The sequence below is a fragment of the Cervus elaphus genome, chromosome 33 (assembly GCF_910594005.1).
Source record: "Cervus elaphus chromosome 33, mCerEla1.1, whole genome shotgun sequence".
NCBI lineage: Eukaryota > Metazoa > Chordata > Mammalia > Artiodactyla > Cervidae > Cervus > Cervus elaphus.
The window spans coordinates 25,488,404-25,494,933 of record NC_057847.1 but is presented as its reverse complement, the minus strand read 5'-3'; positions in this window follow the sequence as shown (position 1 = coordinate 25,494,933).

Here is a 6,530-nt window from a genome sequence, read left to right as displayed (position 1 = left end):
AAATAGACTCCCAGGCATAACTTGAGAATCGCTGTCTAGAGAAGCAAGTGCAGGCCCCATGACGTTCCTCCTGTTTTACTCTCCAATCTCGTCCTTGGCCACCCTGCGCTTTACTTTTTTTTTTTATACCCTAAAGCATAGCACTGTTCCCACACATCTTTTATGTCTCTGTTCTTTCGCTTGTGCTGTTCCTTCTGCTTGGGATGCCTTTCCACTGGCTGCCTCTGGCCCAGTGTTCAGAATTCTACCCGTGACAGCGTCTCCTCTGATAAGGTCTCTGGGCTCCCATAGCACCTTTGAGGTGTCCACATCTGAGAAGTTACCTCTTTCTACTGAAATACTTTCTGTATCTGTTACCCCACTAAGGTGGAGACTTCCCAAGGGGCAGGAATTCACCTTTCTAGCACCTGGCATAATTGATACAATTGTGTAAACACTCTCAGTCATCAGTTTAGAATGCAAAGTGTCCTTTCTGGAAAGCATGTGGGAGACGACAATGACAATGTGTAATAAAGAAGGGAGGGGGCACAGTGTCTGAAAGCAGAGGGGAGAGGAGGTCAGGGGCTAGAGGGAAAACAAGCAGGTCCTGTGGGTTTTTGCATAAAGTCACTGAAAGTTCATTCCCAACAGGGCTTGGGCCTGACACACCTGGCACCATTGCTACCAATTAAACCTGGAAATAAGTAACCCTGAGACGGTGCACTCTGGTGTGCAAGAGAAAGAGCCTTGCCAGGAGTTCTGGAGGCTTCGGATCAGTTCCCTGAGGTGCTGCGGGCCTCCAGGGATTCTAACCAGCGTAATGGACTTTAAAAAGGGAGACAGCTGAACGAGGAAAATTGGATTGAGTCCCAAGGGAACGATAATGGTTTGGTTAAGGACTCCTTCAGATCTGTCTGAAGGAAGAAAACTCTTACTGGAATTGTTTGTTCATGATTATGGAAGGGGAGAGGGAAAAGGCACTGGATTTTGTATTATGAGAACCAGATGGATCCCAGCCTTGCTTTAATATACTGAACAATCTCTCTACCTTGATTTTCTCCATATATAGAATGAGCTAGCAATGCTCACCTTCCAAGCTTCCCAAGTGCATTGCAAGAACAAATAGGACCAGCCCTGCCACTTGCTGGGCTTGTGACCTTGAGCAAGTTTCTTTAAACTCTGTGCACCTCAGTTTCCTTACACTTAAAAAGGGACACTAATTGTATCCTAATTCCTTTACTTAATGAGGTAATCCACAGAAATCTCTTGATGCAGGACCTGATATAGAGTGAGCACTCAATAAAAACTAAAGTTATTACCAACACACTGAACCATTTGGAGAAGTTTAATTGAGGATAAAACAGCAGAGTATTTAATATTATAAAGCTGACCCATGGGTCAGCAGCATTAGCATCAAGTGGGAGCTCCTTAGCAATAGGAAGTTTGGGGCCCAACCCCAGACCTACTGAGTTTAACAAGGCCCCCCCAGGTGATTCACATGCACATTAAAGCGAGAATGTAGAAGCGCTGATGCATCTATCACTTTGTCATTTGGGGCAGGTTCCTGAATCTCCCCATCTCCTTTGTCATCTATAAAATCCTGGCTCACGGGGCCGAGGTGGTGGTTAAATGACGTTATCTGTGCCAGGTGTCTTAGATGGCTCCTGCACGTGTGAGGGCCCTTCAGGACTGGCCGCCCTGCTCTTCAGCCCCCGCCCCCCGCCCAAGAGCCTCCGCTCTCCGGCCTGCCCCTGCCCCCAAGAGCCTTGCAGCTGGGGCCATGGTTCAGCGGGAGCCACACTGCCAAGTTCGCGTCCTGACTTCCCTCATCCACAGCAAAGTCTGCCTGTGCGGCCCGGACAGCTACCTCTCTGCTCCAAGCCTCAGTGTCCCCTCTAATAAAGTTGGGTCGGTGACTGTACCCAGCTCTCAGGGATGCTGAAGCACTCAGTGAGATGTGCAGCTGAGGCTAGCGCTCAGCTTTACCCATAGGCGCCTACTGAGTGGGGTCCACGCTGCAGGCTCAAGGGTGCCCCTGACCCTCTGGAGCTTGCTGCCTCTTGCTGCCCAACCAACAGGTGCAGGAATCCCCTTGGTACCAGGGATGACAGGACCCACTCCCTACCAAGCAAAGAGACGAGAGAGGGCAGGCTGGCCCAGGTGAGGAGACCTGTCTGACTTCTCCCTCTGGCCTCTAAGCCCCATGGGGTAGGACCTCTTCTGTCTAGCTCACCAGCAAGTTTGTGGAGGGTCTAAGAAGACTTAGTTTGAGGAGCGTTTTGCCTCCACATGATGAATGCATGTGCTAGGTGTACCTGTGGATAACGGATAGAAGAGCACTGAAAGTATGAACGCGGTGATGAGAAAGGAGACCCATCCCCACCTATCTGTCCTGCGCCAGCTAACCTGCTCTGTTAGGACTGAAGGAAAGACAATGACATTATTCCATGTTCTCATTCTTGCCTCTAACACCCCATTGTCACAGTTCCTCTCAGTGACTCTGGCGTCACCACGAGAAGTGTGTCCCCTTAAGGAATGAACAGTCTCCTGAAACCCCAGCTGGCTTCTGTGAGGTTAGTGGAGAACTTTTCATCTACTGCGGTTAATTTGGTGGTGAGATCTCATTGCCTGGTGAAGAATCTTGTGCAATGAAGGGTGTTTTTTTGGTATGCTTTTTATTTTATTGAAATATAGTAGATTTATAGTATTGTGTTTACTTCTGGTATACATCAAAATGATTCAGTTATACATACATCTACATTATTTTTCAGATTCCTTTCCATTATAGATTACTACAAAATGTTGAATATAGGTCCCTGTGCTATACAGTAAATTCTTACTGTTTACCTATCTTATACACAGTCGTGTGTATCCCGAACACCTAACTTCTCCCTCCCCACTTTTCTTCCTTTGGTTATGATGTTTGTTTTCTATGTCTGTGAGTCTGTTTCTGTTTTGTAAATAAGCTCATCAGTATCATTTTTTTTAGATCTCACATGTAAGTAATATATATTTGTCTTTCTCTTTCTGACTTACTTCACTTAGTATGATAATCTCTAGGTTCATCCAGATTGCTGCAAACGGTATTATTTCATTCTTTTTTATGACTGATATTCTATGGGGTATGTGTGTGTGTATATGTGTGTGTGTGTATAGTGAATATATATGTATATACCACATCATCTTTTATCCATTCATCTGTCGACGGACATGAAGGTTGCTTCCATGTCTCTGCTGTTATGAACAGTGTGGCTGTGAACATTAGGGTGCACGCATCTTTTCAAATTAGAATGTTTTTCCAGTTATAGGCCTGGAAGTGAGGTTGCTGGATCATATGGTAGTTTCTATTTGTGAAGAACCTCCACACTGTTTTCTGTAGTGGTGGCACCAATTTACATTTTTGCCAACAGTGTAGGAAGGTTCCCTTTTCTCCACACCCTCCCCAGCATTTATTTGTGGTGACGGCCGTTCTGACTGGTGTGAAGTGATGCCTCATTGTGGTTTTGATTTGCATTTTTCTGTTGGCGATACTGAGCATCTTTTCATGTACCTATTGGCCATCCATATGTCTTCTTTGGAGAAATGTATATTTAGGTCTTCTGAAGGTGGGCTCAGGTTTGACTCCAAGTCCAGAAGGGACCATGACTAGTCAAGAGAGTGAGCCCTGTAGAAGCTGGGACTTCTGTTTGCCCCAACTCCACAGCCTTCCTCCTGAGGGGGGCAATGTCTGCCCCTAGGAGGCTTTGTTGAGGGGAGACTGGGCCAGCGTGCTGGCACTGCTACTTCTTGCTTCCTGTGTGACATTAGGCTAATTATTTCTTTCTCTTGAAAATCAACTGACTTGTCTGCATAATGAAGGTAATATTCTTGTGTTGCGTTGTCACGGGAATGAAAGTATCCAAAGTGAAGCTCCTGAGGTGAGCAGGGCACTGTTAGTAATTCCCCAGGAGCCTGGCCTGGTGGCAGTCCCCCTGACAAAGGGGCATATGTGTTCTGCTTAAAGAGCACATCCTAGGAGCTCCATGAATGGTAGATCATTTCTATCATTACATCTACTTAAGAAGGATCACCAGATTTAGCAAAGAAAGGTGTGTCACAGTGCCCAGCAGTAAGGCCAGGTGAGAATTATAGGGTTAGAGATAAAGAAAATGTAGCCAAGATTCAATTCATGAATCACTGGGTTTATTGCACACCATTAGCATGAAACACAGGTTATCAAAGTAGGGAGAAAAAGAGGGTAGGTCATAAACCAGTCCCAGGAGAAGCTTGGGAAGGAGGTGTCTAACAAGGGCAGTGGCCTCTGGTCCAGCAAGAGGTCTAGCGACAAGTGTGAATGAGAAGTCACCCTCTGCTCCAACTGGGCCCCTGGTGCCCCTGGATTAGCTCTCAACAGCGTGGAGCCAGGTCCTCCAGCAAAGAGCCTTCAAGTCACCAGACTCGGCGGTCCCAGGTTGCAGAGTCTGCCGGAGGGGAGTAAGGCTGCGCCTCAGAGGTTCTTGTCCCTACCAGTTACTCCTTCTGTCCCAGTGAAGTTTTCCTGAGCACATTATGAAACAATTTCCTTATCTAAAGTGACACTCTTAATTTATCACACTAAGACCCCACAGTCCTACACCAGATGTTCCAAAACAACTAATAGGGAAGTTCATGTTGGCGACTGTGACTCCATCTTGAACAAACACAGCTCAAGTTCTGCCAGATGAATGGGAATCATGGCATGAAAGAAATCTCGTTATAACACAGGGTCTGAAATGTTGCCTGGAATGTGCTTACACTAAAAAAGAAAAAAAGTTGTTTATCTGAAATTCAGATTTAACTGGCTATACTGCACTTTATCTGGCAACTCTTGTTTAAGAGCTTCGGGTCACAGAGAATTAAGAGATCAACCAGACAACGTCATAAGAGGGAGTGCCTCTTAGAAACATATTGTTGCATTGGTTCTTTTCTCCCAGTAGCCACTGGGGTTGTTTTGGAGCTGGCCTTAGGAGAAAGGGGAAGAGAAACCAGATGAGGGTGAGAGGAATGGAGGCAGTGATGGAAGGTTCAGGGAAACTGGAGGGAAGATATAAGATCTCCTGAGGAAGGAATGGAGACGACCTTAGACCCTTTCAGAGCTTGGAGGTTTAAGAGATGAATGACAGAGTGAACCCTTTGGGGGAAAGATGAAGAGGGGTTTGAAAAGCTCAGGGTGAGGTTGCTGAGTTATACTTTCAAAGGCCCGGAGGCAGGAGGATGGTTACTGGTAACTAGGGTAAAGTTTCAGGTGTTTATCTCAATCCTGACATGTCGGCATGTAGAGTTATTTACCAGAATGTTCAGAGGAGAAGGTTAGCAGGTCTTTTTTTTTTTTTTTTCCATTTGCTGTGTTGTTGTTTCTTAGCTAAAAGAGGTTTAAAAGCAAGGGAGAGGGAAGCACGGCCTCCTACAGAGTGCTGAGGCCCTGGTGAGCGGGCTGTACTGTGGTAGGAGTAGGGCCAAGGCTGGGCTTCTGTCTTGGTCCCGTCCGACTCCGAGGGACACCTGCTTGTTAGAGGCAGGGATGTCCTGGGACTCTGCGGAGCTGGGACAAGTGTGAGCCCCGAGGCTGTTATTGTTGCAGATGGAGTCTGGGGAGGCTGGCCTCTCTCGGCTGGGGCCTTGCCTCGGTGGCCATCAGCCCCATTGACCCCTCATCGAGAGGCCCTCCCTCTTCAGGAGAGGGTGGTATAGTTAACGTGATTTAAGGAGTGATGTGGCAGATGCAAACAATAGGTTTATTTCACGTGACAGCCCACAGACATTCAGTCTGGGTACACACACATAGGCATATGCATCCCCTTATTCTGGGTGTGAGAGGAGCAGCTGAGCCTTTCGCCTTTCCTAGATGAATCCTGGTGTGGGAGGGAGAGATTTCCACTTGTCAGCCCCCCTGAGATCAGCTGGCTCGCTCGTGTGGGGATGAAGGAACTATTTGAAAGCCTTTCGAGAAAGTAGGGCACGTGAGAGCTGCGAGTTCTTACTCTGCTGTTTTCACCCTGTGGTCGGTAGAGGAGAGAAATTTGCTTCCGGCAAGTGGGGTCAAGTCCTTCTTCTCTCTTTCCCCTTCCTCCCCGTAACCCACACAGGCTGCCCCAGGCATTCCCGTACAACTCAGCTAACCAAACCTCACTCTGGGACCAAGAAACGGGAGCGAGAAAGCGGAGCGTGGAGCCAAGGGCACACACCTGCCTCCCATCTTCCACCCACCTTTCTCTGTTGCATGCAGACTTTCTTTTCATTCGGCAATCCCCTCACTCGGGTTTCAGCATCAGCTCGTTTCCACCTGAGCTCCCGTTCCCCAGGAGTGTGACTTCTTGCTCATCCTCACACGTGACAAGGCAAGCATGAGTGAGGGAACTGTCGAATGAAAAGCTCTGAAGCCAATAAAGGAGACGCACGGACAGAAGATGAGAGCCCGCTCTGTGCCCCTGGTGTCTGCCCTCCGCTTTCTCTCCCCAGTGTTTGGATTTGAGTGTGCGGTCCAGATCTAGAGTTAAATGTACTCAATAGGGAAAAAGCTTATTTATTCTGAG